Source organism: Phaethon aethereus (genome assembly GCF_964289735.1).
Source record: "Phaethon aethereus genome assembly, chromosome: 5".
In the NCBI taxonomy this organism is placed as follows: Eukaryota; Metazoa; Chordata; class Aves; order Phaethontiformes; family Phaethontidae; genus Phaethon; species Phaethon aethereus.
In genome coordinates, this window is record NC_138579.1 from 20,698,752 (window position 1) to 20,716,387 (window position 17,636).

Below are 17,636 nucleotides of genomic sequence, written 5' to 3' on the forward strand. Positions count from 1 at the left end.
ACAGCAAAGCCTCAGTTTCATTTTATCTCCATAGATAGCTCCAGGAAAAAAATCACTGCTTCTGCCTGCAGCCTAAACAACTCACTTTGCTGCCAAGTGCCATCTCAGAAAGAGGAACAATATAAACTAATTTCATACCTATTCAGTTCCATAATAGGTATTGTTCTAGCTATACCTCTAGTGATGAGACAGAACAGCTTATTTGCCATTGCTAAGCAACTGTTAAAACAGTCCGCAGAATTCAGCCAGCTCTAATGGACTGACAGGAATCAGTGTCTGAAGTTCTTGTTTGCGTTCTGAAATCAACAATAATTGTCCTTCTTCATTAACATTCATTTAAGATAGTTTATGGCTGCACCAGATTCAATCGGGATTCTGTCTTAATGGTGTTCTGAATGGTCCTCTCTCCCTTAGAAAGAAATATTTAACCATAATGCATTACACTGCTTTAATCCACTTGTTTTGTTTAGATGTAGTGATGAAGTGGCCTAGAAGATAACAGCGGAAAAAGAAGGCAATATGAAACACTCCGCAGAAATAAAAGCTGATGATATGAATAGTACCAAGTTGTAGGCAGAGACTTTGAGGTATTTAGGTAGGGTTCCATAAATCACAAGGTGGCATTTGTGTCTGAGCTGTAAAGATATCTGCAAAACCCCAATACATTTGGAAAAAGGGAATCTAGGCAAGGCAGATGTAAAAGCCTAAGTGCATTAAACCATGGGATTTTTTTGCAACTTTAATTTATGAGTTCAGATTTTAGTCATTTGTGTACATGATTTAGGAGAAGTGACTTTCTGGCTCAGCTCATGCCTTACTGAAATAAGGAATGGGCAAATGAATACATGCAAAGGAAGAAATGTTGTACAAGAGGATCCTGCATTCATAAGCACTTCTTTGTAGCTGCAGAATGATTTCTGTGACCTAAAAGGACAATGTATTATTATGAGAGAACGATATCTCTTCAGATGCTCTGTTCCTTATCTGTAAGTAAGTGAAGGCACATGAGTAAATAACGATCCATAAGCAGAAGGACTGAAGGCTTACTGCTGCTGGAGCTGGAATTCTGTGCTTTCACCCAACACCGCTCCATCGCTTTTACGGGCGTGTAAACATATGATTAATGCTTATGCATGTAAGCAATCCCATCACATCCAGCAGAACCGCTACCATTCCCTGCTAAGTGAGTGCTTAAATGCTCTGTTGGCACAAGCTGAGAAAATCAACACTTTGTCAGATGGAGCCCACGCAGGTGAAACAACATTGCCTTGCTTAGCCCACTGTGCCTCACACCATGACTTGCAAGAGCCAGGTCTTAATGTAACGAGAGAAGAATAAGTGCTTTGAAATAAGAACTTCAGCCAGTGCCCGAGTCGGAAGACTAGCTCATCACACAATGATATGAAAATGTGGGGGTAAAAAGTTGAAACCGTCCCTCTGCGAAGCTTTCGGCAATGTCTGAGTCACCACAGGACACGAGAAAGCTGCAGGCAGCGGCATGCAAAGTAGGCTCGGTCTGACTTCCCCTCTTACGTAACTCCTACATTAGCATCTTCTCTGATCCACGAATTAATCCAGAAAACATCAACAAGCTGTTACTGAAAGCGGTGCTCTTATTTATTCATTTGTATGAGCCAAACGTGACTTAAAAAATTAGATATTTTCCATGCAAGCTTTAGTACAGGACCAGGCACTTTCCTTGCTGGTACTGGTAAGACCATTTATTTCTGTACTCATTAAAAGGATGTTTGCACCCCCTAGTGTATAATAATTTGCAAGAAATCAGGTTCTTATCACAGCCTTAGCTGAATGAGGGTGTTTAATATTAAACCATAATAAAATCTTCCCATTACAACCTTAACAACATCAAGAGAAAGGACTGTAAACTCAAAGATCATCCTAGGTGTAAATCCCTCTACACAACAATTGTAGGACCTGAAAACAGGTTCTACTGAGTTGGATTTTTATCCCACTGGAAGATATCAGGGATTTACAGTAAAAAAAAGAGACTGTCTTGAAAACAGACAATTCAAATCCAGACCTTCCTGCAACTCAGGGATGTTGGATCCGGCTTCAGCCAATTAGTGAGATAAAGTCTGTAGCTGTGTTTCACTGAAGGACAGGGATCCAGTACTTAAAGGGGGCCTGCAAAAAATATGGGGACAGACTTTGTAGCAGGGCCTGTAGAGATAGGACAAGGGGCAATGGTTTTAAGCTGAAAGAGGGCAGATTTAGACTAGATAGAAGAAAGAAAATTTTCACAATGAGGGTGGTGAGACACTGGCAGAGAGGTGGGAGATGCCCCATCCCTGGAAACATTCAAGGTCAGATTGGATGGGGCTCTGAGCAACCTGCTCTAGTTGCATGTGTCCTTGCTGATTGCAGCGGGGTTTGACTAGATGACCTTTAAAGGTCCCTTCCAACCCAAAGATTCTATGATTCTATGATCTTTGAATCTGGAGTTTATTCCAGAGGCATGTGCTTAACTGTCCTCCAAGAACTACTGCCCAGAATGTCACAGGTAAGTAAGGGGCCTGCATCCCACTGTTCGGAGTTAGGTCTTAAAACATCTTTGAAAAAATTCTCCTTACAGCTGTGGATCACTTTCTCATTCTTCAGATGGGACTTCACTTATGCCAAGTTCTGCTCATCATGGTAAACAAGGTAGAACCAGTCAGTGAGATGAACCAGTTAAGCTTGCCTCGTTGGTACCCAAAGTGGCAGTTCAGCTCCCTGTGTCCAGCATTAAGTCTGGAACCTGAGCAAAACTCAGATGCTACCGGAACCAAACCCAAGGGCTGCCTCCTGGCTGGGATCGTGGGAAGGGAATGGCTTATGGGCACACTTTCTGGTGGGTCTCGCGCTGATTTTTGGAGGTTGGAATGTGTGACCCAGACCTTCACAGCACAGTCTGGTATATGCTACTTGGCGGACTGTCACCCAATGCGGTCATGGGCAGGCTCTGATCTGACCAAATTACGTATACGTATTTTCAAGAATTCCCCTGCTCAGCCCTCTGCTGAAAACAGGATTTAACCATTTCCCCTGAGGTGTCTGAAACCCAATCACTGCAGCCTTGGCAAGTGCCTGACAACCAGAAAAATTATATTGCCAAGGGAAAAAAATGGTCTGTTTTCATTATCCAAGCAGAATTAAATAGAAAAAAGCAAACAAACTGAATAAATGATGAAAATTAAATTAGATTTTCTTTACTTTCATTATCTAAGTAGTTTCTTATAATAAATGTATTCTAAAATACGACTTTCAGCCAATGGTATTTACTATATTAAAAACAGACTGATTTTATTTACTGTACAATGCTTAATAGCTCCTTCAAGCCACTTTATTCTGTAATTTTAAATGAACTCTTTGGGCTTTTTTCAAAACAGGAAACTTGGCTTTTTGACAGAATAGTCCTTAATAACTCACACTGAAGATACTCCCTGGAGCTGTGATGATGACTTTTGTCAGGTATTCTTTTCTTCCAGAAGAATGGAGTCATCATGATATTAATGCAGAGTTCTTTTTGCCATTTGTGTAAATAAATAATAATAATAATGTAATATATGAAAAGCACCAGCATATCGCTGCTAAGTGTCCCCAAAGAGTTACAATTCAAGGTTCCATAGTACCGCTGTGATATGAACCAGGCAAACAGTATAATAACAACATGTTTTCGAAAAGTACGTTAACAATAAGAAAATTATAGTCATGTGCAGGTGGCAATTTTAAAAGCAACTCTCCACCCATTTTTGGAAATTAAATCTATCTGCTTTAGAAACTGGACTAGTTATTTGCAAAATCCTCTTTTTAATTAAAAAGCAGATCTTTCCATATCAATTAATTTCTGGTTTAGAGGCATCACTAGCGTAACTAGATACCCAAAACTGTGATTTCTGTGAAACAAAATTCCAGCTGGAAAACTACTGAAGTTTACAAACTCTTCACTGTAATTAAGAAAGTGCTGGGCCCATGTGCCTCATTTCTTAGAACAGAGAAAAAAATGCTACCGGTTTCCTTCTGCAGATTTTACGTTGGCGTTAACCCCAGACCACGGAGGTTGGGCTGTGATAGTGCTGCTCAGCCCTGGCCTCTAAATCTCCCAGTGGCTCGTGAATATAGGACTGGGGCTGCTGGTCACAGGGTGCAGACATAGTCACTATCCGGTTGAGGTTCGGGTGCAGCTCGACTCGGTGATGATGAGGTCGTCACTCTCGCAGCCTGTTTGAAGTGAGTTGGTGGAGTTTTAATTTACAGTAGATATTGCTATTGACACTAAGCAAGCAGGAGCAGGAAACTGCTTGAAGTTTCAACAAATGACCCAAGTGAACACTTGAATTCTGTCCCCAACAAAAACTGAGATGTTTTAGCAGGAGAATATCATGCTATTTGTACAGAGCCTATTACTGGGACATAGAGCTCCTAGGTTTCACCTAGAATAGCCCCAGGACTCTAAACTAGCCATCTAAAAGCAGTGCAGATAGGAAACAAGAAGAATTTTTATTACACTATAAAAAGAAGTCTTGCGTAAGCAAGCAGGATCTGCCCGTCACACCTGTCATTTTTCATAGGAGGATGTCAACATAAAATGTAGGTAGAGACGAACGATGTACTGCTTTCCGGGGGGATTCAGCTGAAATCAAATGAAGGAATGGAAGATGTGATAATCCCCCCCCCAAATTGTGAAAATAACTCAGGAATTTTGAGATATGATAGGGCTTGCGATGAAATATACTGGCTACATTGAAATTCCATATAAACTGAAATGGGACTTTGCTCTCAGGGCTCTCAAAGAGATTGTCATACTTTCCTGGTCTTCCAATAATGCCCAATGATGTTTCCATAGGAATGGCAGAATGAGTTGCTTCTACTCCTTATAATATTGCACTGTGCAAAATAAAAATTACAGATGAGACAGGTCCCTGCATTGATTTTACAGCCAGGTTTGTCTGAAATCATATTCAAGGTTTTGATTGTTCCTTTCCTTTTTAAGGAAAACCAGCCCTGCTCTGTTGTTGGTGAGGTGCTGTATTGCATTTATTAACCCACTCTTGTCCTTTTTGTATGTCTAATATGGTATTTTATATGAGTATCAGGGTTCTTGTTCACAGGGAGATTTTTTTTTTCCTGCTTCAAGAAGGCTGAAGGGTTCGAGCCTTTGCCAAGATGCTAATACTCAGTCAGATTTCCCAGCAGCCTCATGCAACTATTATTCCAAAAGACATCACCTTAAAGTCTTGGAGAGAAAGCATTATGGTTAATGCAGTTTGGCAAGTCAGTGTAATATTCACTGCATTACCTTGACATGGTTTAATGGCATGAGCAGCAAGCACTGTGTCAGAGAAAATTACCTGTTGACCCTTGCTGTAGCTTGATGCTTGTTCTTAACTGGATTGCTACAAAACAGTGTGGAAAATCTTTATATAATATAAACTCCATTCCTCACTGGCTCTGTCCGATGGGAAACTCATTTCCTGTCAGCTCACCTATTTAAAAAAAAAGAAACTTGCTTTGGTGTTTTCATTTGCTACAGTATTACTTCATACACACAATGGAGCTGCCCAGCGAGCCTTCCTCCTGGCCTACCCTCCTAATGAAAAGATAAACCAATAATGGAAGTGAATACAGAGAGAATTAAAGAGAGGGAAATGCAAAGGGACTTTTTCTATTGTGATGGGAAACAGACTGTGGCAGTCCCTTTGCAGGAAGCAGTCTTGGTCCACTCAGGAAATTCTTTCTTTGCTCGAGAAACAGACTGGCACAGTGACGACACAGGTGATGTTTATAGCTGTGTAATGTGAGAGAACTAGATCTTACCCTTCTGCATGAATAAATAGATTAATCGTGGCTGACAGCTGGAAAACGAATTTCATGTTCTTGAAAGACACTGGGTGATGTCAAAATCCTCTGTTAATTCACAGCAGCCACATGTCCTCTTCCATGGGCCTCACCCCCAACCAAAGGACCAAATTGGTAAGCAATGTTGTAAATGTGCAGGGCAAATCAATTTATTCCTTGGCTCACCTGCTCAGACTGCCAGGAAGATTCCCAGTCAGTGCCAGCCCCACTGATGGCTCCTAAAGCGCACACAGTTTCAGAGATGTGACCACCCAATTACCACTTAAGAGCTGGTTCTTCCCTTACTTTGGTGGGAATTTAGGCAAGTGGCTGGGGCGGATCTTTGGAGCCTTCATGTGCTGACCCTGCAAACTCATCCCTTTGGACTTTGTCTCCTCCTCATTGCCAGGAGACCTACTGTTCAGACACTTGCATCATGGCTCCAGCAGGAACCTTCTGCTTTGGCACCTCACTTGCCCACCGCAAGAGGTTTTGCTGTGGGAAAGAGGCAGGTGGGTGCAATGTAACGGAGAAATACGCTATCAGGCACTGCTGCCCCCACCCACAGCCTTGTGTCATGGGTCCTAACCCATGCCATGACCTGGTCAGCTCAGGAGCAGGACCAGCCCATGGTCCAAGGCATGAGCATGTCCACCATATGGCTAGATGTGACTAAACTTAGGCTGAAAGCTTCTAAGAGCTTGAAAGCTGCACGCTGGCGCCTCCGACACAATAAAGGCTAGCATGCCGCTCATGCACAGGGATGCTATTTTTCCAGTATGATGTACTCATTAGGCTTGAGCATCTGTGCCTGAACAAGGTGGAAAACAGTAAAGAGGCAGGCCCTCAGTACCTTCCTTTGATGTCTCAGGTAACATGAAAGGCAGCCTATGCCACTGTTCTGCTACGGTGACATTAAAAAAAATCAAAAAAGAGAGAGAAATCATCGACCGTAGAGGAGATAGCTGCAATTTGGCAGTGCTCCTGATCCACAAAGCTACTTTTCTGGTTTCTCCCATTAGCCCCACTGCAATATGTGCAGAACCAGATTACTTATCAGGCCAGAATATTAACATTCACAGCATTAATGTTTTGGAGCCCTTAAAATGAAGAGCACTAACAGAAAAATCTTTCAATCCTTTCATATGAAATCCCACTATTCTGAACTGACAAAAATAAATGCAGTGAACTTTCAGTGATATTGCACCATATAAAAAGGTTATTAAAAATGTATTTGAAGGACTAGCTTTGTCAATACTAATGCACTGAAGAAATGGAGGGTTTCCCAGCTCAGGCACCGGTGTACAGACTTAGTGAGGGAGTGATTAATGCAGTAATAGAATATGGTAGCTTAAGGTAGACAAGCATTTTTAGACTTCATATGCAAAGAATCACCCTCTGTTATAAAAAGATGGGATACTTGGTAATATTGAGGTGAAATAAGAATATGTGTTTAAAGGAATACTGCCAAGTGGATATTGGTTAGGCTCTGAAAATGTGTTTGAAAGATTGGGGGGGGAGATAAAATAGAGCAGTGCAGAGGAATAAAAGAGTACTGGTAGGAAAGCAAATGATTTATTGGTTTATTTGTTGATTCTTATTTCCTTAGTAATCAGAGAGGCTTTTAGAGATGATCTGTACAGTCCATAAAGTGATGTGAACACAGCAACAAAGTGCCAGTGCATGAAAATTTTAAAGCACAATTAGCTCCACTTTGAGAACCGGGTCCATTCTCTTATCTTGAATTCAGACACCTCTGAGCTTGCCACTCATTTTTGCACTAAGTAACTCAATCAAGACTCGGTATTCCTACTGTGGGGTTTTGACGCATGTCTTCCAGGACCAACTGAAAACCAGTCAATCTTGGTTTATTGCTGTGAATGAGATAGCAAGGAGAGAAAAAGGCCAAGCTTTCAAATCCTTCCTTTCAGTCATTTAAGATGATAAGAGAAGTAAGAATTTATTTTTAATTATCATTGAGGGTTTTTTTGGTAATGCTCCCTTTGAAGAATGCAGAAAATACTTTACTCCTCCCATTGATATGTGCTGCCACTTTCAGTTTTGTTCTCCTCAAGCATCACAGCCGATGTATTTCTTTTGGTGTGTGAGGGAAGGTGAACATCTTTCACTCCAGCAGACAGTCCCTGTTAAAGTGAGAAGGTAAGTGCCAACCGCTTCAGCTGTGCTGCCAGTTCTCACACAGGCTTTGTACAATCCTGTCTTTGTGACTGTCAGCTCCTAAATAAAGTATCATCAGCTGCATTTTGTATTGCTTTTTTCAGTGCACAATTGTCTGCTTTTCCCAGGCTAATTTAATCAGTGGCAGTGCCCATTAGTTCTTGAGGACTGCTTTCTTAAGGCTGTAAGGGTTTTAAATACTAAGCCAAGTACAATTATTCTTGTTCAAAGAGGATCCCTTTGTCCTACAGCTGGAATCTGGGGCAGCTCTTGCCCTAGGGGTGACAGGTCCATCCACATCAGGACTTTAAAAACCCTCCTGAAATCTTTTTTGGTTGTTATGCCTTAGCATTGATGTGTGGTAGCGGAATACAAGAGGTTTAAAGAGAACAACATGGTAACATGCAACAAGTTTCCATAAAGGGTATTTTTGTTGGGCTTTTTGGGTGTTTTGGGTTTTTTTTTGTGGGAGCGTATTGTTTTTAATAATACTTAAATATGTTCTGGAATTCTTGTGCATTGATGCACTTGCATGATAGCCTCCAGTGGGGATTTCACCGACTTTCACAAGTTCACACACGGGCATGTGGTAACTCAGGCTGAGTGTGAGAAGGGGTACACAGGAGAAAATTGCATGGTCTTTCACAAGGTAATAGGATTCTTTCTGTTTTCTGGGGTGTAACAACTAATCACGTCAATAGTATCTTGATAATGAATAATCTATACACCTTATGTTTGCTACAGTGTTGTTCTCTTAAACTTCCATTGCATTACTGATGTGCACACAGCCACATGCACACACACACACGTCTATTATAAAATTTTCTGCTGAGATCCCTGCCATCTAGAAAAGTATTAACGCTGCCACTGGCAGTCATCATAGTTTTGAAGATCGAAAAGCCTGCAGCCTGGCTTATTATCAAGTATAATATCTCAGAGGAGACATGTCCCTAGCAAGAAACTACATAGTAAGTAACGCCTGATTGATAGATAGATCTGTAATTTTAACAAGAATATCTTTCTCATGATGACTAGAAATACAACTCAGACTCTCTTGATATCTCCAGAGTTAATACAGAATTAAGAGGAAACTCTTAGTGGATTTAAACACTTATCTTGACTGAATATTTTCACAATAATTTGAATTCATAGCCATGTAATGAGTATCATTCAGTGGAGAAAATGGACCTACCCCCTGTTGTTTTGTTGACTGTATGTACTATCTAGCTGCCCCATGGAGCTTTGTTTTCCAAGAGTCAGCAATAATTGTTCAGAGTTTAATTTCAAATTTTACTGCTGTCATTTATTACAAACTATCAGGGGGTTAATGTGAGAAAATCCTTTGATTGGAAAACTCTTTGGCCAGAAATCACGTATTTATATGTCTAGCATCCAGAATACTGGAAACCCTGATCCTGCTGTGGTCTTCGGGGTTTATTTCCATTGTGTAACATTTTTTAGAAGACTTCTCTAAGCCAAGTCCTTCCCACCTGCTGATCCAAGTCTGAATTCTATAGAAATAGGTATTACTATAGAATCAAGACAGGGCTCTGAATATTGCTTTCAGAAAGGCACAGGACTGGAGTTTAAATAATTTTATCTGCATGTAGTTTAAAAAAATAAAGTTCAGTGCAGCCACAAGCGACCGAAGTTCTTTGCAAGAAATCTGCTTTCATGTGTGCTATGGGGAGTGATGATACCCAGCCCCAGCACTGGGTGCGGTACACTTAAACGGGCCCTGCAGCTCTGCCACCTTCCACCTTTTAGTTATTAGCTGAAGCTTCCACCTTCTAGCTCTGAACCCCATAAGCTCTGCGAAGGTGGCCTGCAGGTACCAGGTGAGAGAACATGCTAGAATCTTCTCTAAGATTCATGCTTCTCGCTGCCCCAGGAAGCCGCGCAGGAAGTGATGCCTGGAGAGCCGCGGGGCCATACCTCTACCCTTCAGCAGCGTTCCTCAAACTTCCCCAGACCCTGCACCATCTTAGACAGCTTAGTCGTGACAACTTTTACTCCTAACTTGTAAAAATCAGGCTGCATTTCAAACATTCACCGACTTCCGAATTCTCCTCTTGCGGTTATTATTTTTCGGCCTGACGGGATGTGTGCATTTCCCATCTGTTTTATTTCCTGCTTCGCGAACGCCCCTCCTGCGGCCTGGACGCTTCCCAGGGAGCCGCGGCGCTGACGGGCTGGAGGCGCCGTGAGCGACGGCTCGGTGCTGCGGGGCGAAGCAGGGCAGCCGCCAGCTTCCCGCCGGCCGAGGAGCGGCTGCCGGCGGACCGCGGGCTCCTCCTCCCGGTGGCGACCGCGACGGCGGCCTGCCGAGCGGGCCCCTTCCCGCCGGGGCGGCGGGGCCGGCCGGCCGGCGGGCAGGCGGGCGGGCGGGCGGGCGGGCTGAGCTCGCTGTGCCCGGCAGCGTCGGGGTCGCGGGGCGCCGGCAGGGGGCGCCGGGGAAGGGCTGTGCCGGGCCGTTAGGGACAGCCATAGAAAACCTCGAGCGGCGGCTCCATAGCTCAGTGGTTAGAGCACTGGTCTTGTAAACCAGGGGTCGCGAGTTCGATCCTCGCTGGGGCCTCGCTGCACTTTTTTTCCCCCCCACGCCTGGTATTACTGCAGCCATGAACAACGAGCCCAGTTTTGGCGTGTTTTGGTGGTGGTGGACTAGAGTGTCCGTGCGTGCGGGCTCCATGGGCATGTTATTAAGGGGAACGCGTTGGAAACAAACGCTTTTGGTAAAATCTGTGTGTTAACAATAACGCTGGTCACCAAATTAACTCACGCCTGCCTTCGTGCTGGCAGGAGAGAGGGGGAGACAATAAGCTCTTTGGGAAGCAGTGTGGGGATGGCTGAGTAAATATTTGTACAGCTCACATCACAATTTCCCTGATGGGAGCTTTGGCAAACTGCTGTTAAGGGGTTTAAATGAACAAATTGCCCCTGAGTGGAGAATAAGCTGGACAGGATTATCTGACTCTTCACAGCTTGTCAGGCAAGCCAAGCTGTTGGGTTTACTTCTATGCAGGAGGCTGGACAGGGGAGGTGTAATAATTCTTTGCAGGGTTTTGGGGTTTTTTTGGCTTTTAGGTTATAGAAAGAGCTAGAAACCTCCACACAAATCCTCTTGAGCACCACACTTTAAAAATAGGCATTCTGTTTTTCAGAAATCTTGTGAGCAAGGCATTTAGTTTCTAGCGCTGCAAACACCACAGCAATCGCTACCGACATCAAGCAGAGAAATTAATACGTACACTTTGGTGAGGGGAAAGGACAGCACCTGCAGTGCACACGCTGCAAGGGGCTCACACCATGGCAGAGCTATTGAACAGGCAGGCAGCTGCTGGAGGCTGTGGCTTCACGTGCCGGAGGCTGCAGCTTGATGTGTTGAGAAAGATGCGTGGGCTGTGGTGTAGCACTGCTGCCCATGTTACACCCTCCCGGCTGCTATCACAGCTTCTCCCCAGCCTCCTTTCTCTCCTCAGAGTAGATGACAGCTGTGGTGATGCATGGGGCTGTATGAGTTGCCATTGATGTGGTGAGAGGAGCAGGGGCCTGACAGGCTCCTATTTCCCCTTTGTGGCAGGTGTCGTGCTATGCCACAAAGCCCAAAAAGCATTTGAATTTGCTGTGCTTTGGGGTTCTTGCACATAGGGGTTTGCTTGGCATGACTCCTTGTTTACAGCATTGCTTTCCTGTCCCACCTGGGAAAACGGTGCTTGGTCCTAATTTCAGTGTTACCAGCTGGCCATCACCCTAGCCCATTCCTTGGTCCAGCAGTCCTCCGGCACGTTCATGGAGGTGGTGATAAAACCCATTCCTTGAGAGGACCTGTTGTCTCCAGGCGGTCTGGCCGAAGGCTGAGGACAGTGTTTCTCTGTTGGCAGGGAGCTGGGTTTCGCCATGACCAACTGGAGTGTATCAGGTCCCTGGGATGCCACTGGCGGCGTTAAGCAGCAGTCAGGCACGTGCTCACAAAGGCTGCGCCGTTTGTTTCGTCTCTCGCAGGATCACCCAGAACGAACGTGCAGGAGCTGCCTCTGCAGCTGGGCCCGGCACAGCCGGGCACCGCAATCGGCACAGCCAGCACAATCGGTGCTGCGTTCAGGGGATGGGGCCACAACGCGTTAGCCATGGAGGGGTTGGCTGCTGCGCTCCCCACACCCACGACACGTCACGGGAACAGGGTTCAGCTGCTCTGGCCTGTCGTAGCTGTGTATCCGAGCCGCCAGGCAGGCCCTTCTAAAACGCTGGCAGGTTGCTACGTGTGCCGCTACAGCAGTTAAGCGGGAGCGAACCCACCCGACGCCAGCGTCCCCCCCGCGGGGCCACTTCAGGCCTCTCCGCAAGGCTCCCTGGGCCTTGGCAGCGCGTTGGTGACGTCAGCGGCGGAGCGCGGCCGCTGCTGGCGGTGGCCGCCAGGGGGAGAGCCGGCGCCTCGGAGCGCGCGGCCGCCGGGGCGCGGGCGCGGGGCCCCGGCAGGGGCGGAAGCCGGGGCCAGTGAAGGGGCGGGGGGCCGCGCTCTCGAGCAGCCGCTTCCGTGGTTCCCGCGCCCGCCAGAGCTGCAGCCGCGGGGCCGTGACGGGCACCCCCGCCCCCAGCAGGCACAAGGAGCGGGACGAGCCCGCTGTGGGTCTGGGGCGCAGCCTGCCTGGGCCGCTGCTGGCTCGGCAGCCTCGGCCCTCCGTGCAGAGGAAGAGGTGCTTTCTTGGGTGCTGCCTTAAATTCGGAGTTTTCTGCCGATGTGATTGAGTTTTCATTTTTCAAAGGCGTTTCTTTACAATTCGTGTAGAATCAGAATATCTTGGCTTGGGAGGGGCTTTTTAAGGCCATCTAGTCCCAGCCCCCTGCAATGAGCAGGGACATCTTCAAACTAGATCAGGGTGCTCAGAGCTCCATCCAACCTGACCTGAATCTTTCCAGGGATGGGGCATCTACCCCCTCTCTGGGCAACCTGTTACACTGTCTCACCATCCTCATTGTGAATTTCTAGTCAAAATCTGCCCTCTTTTAGTTTAAAACCATCGCCCCTTGTCCTGTCACTACAGGCCCTGCTACAAAGTCTGCGTGACTTGCTAATACGACCCTACATCTGGCCCCCAGCTGGGGGCAGGGACTGGGACCAGCAGGGCATCCAGCCCCTTGGTGAACACGCCTGCACTGCGCCCAGGGCCGGGGGTAGTTACTCTTGGTGGCACCACTCCATGCCTTTCTCTGGGACCGGTCTGTTAGCACTGCCCAGTGGCAAGAGCAATAGGTACCTCCTCCCCTGCGCTCACCACGTTCATCTGCATGCCTGAGTGGAAAGCAGGAGATGCGCCCAGGCCTCCGCTGAGCCAATTTTCCCTGCCTTTGATATCCCCCATGGGACAACTATATACCATTCCCTGATCCCAGTCAAGGAGTGACCCCAAATTTTCCTCCATCCTCCACAAGTGGTGTCTGCACTCCATTTCTTGCTGTAGAGGAAGCTTTTATTAGTAGCTGTTGTTACTGAAGGTGAGAAACCTGTCAAAGCTTTGCTCAGAAAAGCTGAGGTAACCTTCACTAGGTCCACTGATACAGCCATTGGTCATATCATTAGGAAATATCTTTACAGTTTTTTTCTCCAAACTGTGATGAGGGGCCTGGACAGTACCAATGGTGTTTTCATTTTGCACTGCAAGCAGAGCCCCTGAGAATTACTGCAGTGACTGGAAAGACAGATACCAATGCCTGCAAGGCATTCTGAGCTCACCTCAGAGATATTTCTCCTTGTTATGTTTTTTTCCCAGGAAATTTATACCCATCTTGCTCAGTTCAACAGCAGGAGGCCTTACACAAGAAGAGGCTGTTTTCTTCTTGAGTCTACTATTTTTCTTTCCAGATATATAACAAAAATTGACATATCTAAGCATGGCTGACTGCAGTGTGATATCATTTTTGACAATGGGAATAGGGAATCAAAGTCAATGACTGTGAAACTGGTTTAGCTAACAGAGGAAAAATGAAATATAAACTCTTCCAGAATTCCACATGCTTTAATATTGTACAGATGCTGCCAAAATATCATAAATCTCTACAAAACCCAAACAACCTCTCTCCCACCAAACTCTAAGCACTTTCAAAATCTAAGATTAATGAAGAATGTTTCCATTTGTTTAGCCAGAAAAGAACTAAAGAAATTCTGACTTGTGCTTCTGGACTTTCCGAAAGTACTTAAAGTTTGATGACTTTGTATTAGTGCCAGTGAGGTAAAGCCAAAAAGAGAAAGTTGAGACATGTTTTCTCCTCACCTGATGCAAATACAGCCATCAAGAAAGTCTTCAATCAGCAGTGAAAATGCTTACTGGTAATAACCTAAGGTGTTAACAGTAACATCAAAAAGAAAAATGTGTTTGTCTTCTAAAGATAGTATTTTTAGTCAGACATTGCTCTTTTAATTCTGTTCTTCTGGTTGCTAAAACGACACAAAATTCCTTGTGCGTAACAAGCTATCATGCTCCTAGTCAGGCTCTTCCAGGACGTTCCACAATTTGATGCCTGACCACTTATTTTTACGAGTTTAATGTTCCTATTACTTTGTAGAGTAGGGTGTCATTAACAAATTTGCAAGAGTTGTTTGAAGGTGGGTAGAAAGAAGTCTGAACCACAATCACCACAATCATATTGATCTAGTCTGGTATATCCTGACCTCCAGACCAAGCTGTCTCCTTGTTTCTTTTCCTCCTCTTCTGTCAAGAAATCTCACCCTTTTAAAAGTAATTAAAATACCACTGTTAGAGACCAGATGCAGGCCCAGATGAAGAGGGACCTCAACGCATTAGGACTTTGAATGATGGTGCAAGGCAATCTTCACAGGGGAGTAACAGTAGATAAATCTGTGCTTACTGGTATTCTTGGCAAAAGACCATATTTCTGAGCCAGTTAGCTATGGATGGAGGGACAACTAATGAACCCATTTGGCTTCTAGTGTGGATGTTATTTACTGTGAGGTTAGCATATGAATAAGGATGCTTAAAAAGAACAGGGGCCTCTTTGGTAATGAGACAGTGCAGATGAGTTAAATCGTTCAGTGTTCACCAGGGGAGTGACTGTTGTGTTTTAAAGAAAAATAATCTTTTCTATATTTTCAGGGAATCTTTCCCAAGAATAGACAGAATAGAAGAATAGAAGAAAAGCAATCCGAAATGTCTTATTGCAACTCCCCAAGATAGTTAACTAACTGTGCAATATGTGATACTAACCTCGCCAATATTTTAATATTGATGTCTGTCTATAGATTTTGATGGTGCACTTCAATAGAGAGATGTTGCGTAAAATAAAACACAGCCTTTTTTCCATGCAGTTTATAACCTAATGATGGGAGTACCAGGTCCTGGCAATACAGAATCTAGGCACAATACAATAGGTTTGAATGTAATGAAATGCATAGAGCAGTAGAGGGGAGGGTCCTGTAAAAATCTTGTGTGTGTGTAATTTATTATGACTTGAGAATGGATGAAAAAGAGCAAGAGAGCTTGAGTTTAGACAGGATGAACGACTGTTCATTTAGAATCTATGTATCTTAAGTACAGACAAAAAAATCCCTGCTGACATCACTAAATTCGATGAACTCTTCAGTTTATTACAGTATTTCTGGCTTTCAGGTGAACAAAAATTAGTATGCACATAGAACTAGTCTTAGGGACAAGGTGAAGCTTCAATAAAATTTAGAAATGTGACCCTAAAGTATTAGGAAAAATAAAAAGATCATTCAGCTTTCTGGCCTGCTTCTCTAGGACTAGTTCTCTAAATTTATCCAGTTCCAGCTTCCCTTAATATGAACATAAATTAATCCAGACACCATAAATGGAGGACTTTTGCTATAAGATAAGACTGGTGGCACCTGTGTCAACCTCTATTCAAAGCAGAGAGACTGCTCTGCTGACAACAGAGCAGGCAGAACACCACCTAATGCTGCGTGTATCTGGCTGCCCATCCACATATATTTGATTACCTCTTAGACAGACCCTGTGCATAGGCTTCTCACAAGTAAAGCACATCAATTCCTTCTGAAGGTAAACAGAGGAGTTGTTCCTTTTGGTCACCAAGTTATAGACTGTTTTTGGACAAGAATGCTGTTGCTTGCAGTCCCCCCGCTGTATCTGTGAGACTTGCTAATGACCGTGGTGCCTGTACATGTAAACAGGCTCACATCGTGATACATTCCCTCCTGAAAAGAGGCTACAAATATGTCTGCTCATTCCCTTCAGAGGACTGCTACTGTTGATTGCATCACCAGAGTAAGAATTTTAATCCATACCAAAAGCCATTTGTAATAGAAATTAATAAAGAGCAAACCCAACAAGGATGAGTATTTCTCACTGCATGTAGCAGCTGTATAGAGACAGCTGTCTGTACCAACAAGCTAATATTTTTTTTAGATTGGTAAAACACAGCATTGAAAAGCCATACAGTTGAACTATGCAATAAAGAGACTATAATTTAAACACGACCACATCCTTCTGTAGAGGCTTCCTCAAGACAAGGATGTAGAGCTTCTATCCTTAATTTACATTGAAAGTACTGTGTGTTTTTTAAAACAAAGTAAATAGCATGAGAAAACTTAAATTTAAGACACTGTCATTTAATCCATGAGAGACCTTCCTTGTAGATTAGAAATTCCTCAGCTACTTATACCTTTTTAAACACTGAGTAATGTGGGTATCACATTTTGTTTGGGCTCATCATTTTAGAATTATCTGTGTAAGGACTTAGGATGTGCATGTTTAATTTGCAGCAAGGTGCTTGCAGTTACTACTTGTAACTTGTTTTATTCTAGAAGCTAGATGAAAAAAAATCCCCAGGAACTGACCACATTAAGAGTATCTAGCATATTTGCAGAAGTGGGCTTCGATGAAGACTAATGAGAGTTGTAAGAATAAAACTAGATGATCTTCAATATATAAGTTTTTTTTTTAATCTTGGATTTGCAAAGAAACAATAGTATTTGCATCCAGCTATCATTCTGGGTGTTATTTATATTATAGATTGTTCAATTTTTTGATCAGTTAAACTGAAAATGTTTTTAGTGAATCAGAAAAGAGTTTTTCTTTCTGGCGCGAAGAGCCCTGCCTTTGGTAACATACCTTCCAGTCGGCAGGCTAAGAAGAGGTATGAGAAAGCTCTCCCTGCTTCTTTCATGTTGTGAACAGAAAGGTTTTTCCCCTATGATTTTCCTTATATTTGATGAGTTTCCTGGGCTCTGCAGATCTATTCTCCCATGAAGTGGATGGAAATACTGGTATATTTGTGTCCTCTTTCAGTGAACAATAGCAGCATTCAGTGTAAAACTTTAAAAATGGCAATCACAGTGCACGTCCAGGGCAATCACATGTGTGTGTGCCAGCAGAGTGTTCATGTCACCTTGCAAAGAAGGTCCATTTGAATCTACTAGACTTTTTGAACTAGCCAGGCTGGATTTATTGTGAAAAGAAGCTTGTTCAGATGTTATAATTAACTGCTCCTTACCAGCAGAACAGTGGGAACAAAACTGGAAAGCGCTGTCATGACTCTTCTAAAATCACCTGGTTGCCCCTTGAAAACATTTCTGGTGGGTGCTGGCCTGCGCAGTGTGTCTCTGCTGCCTACTCTGTGTACTC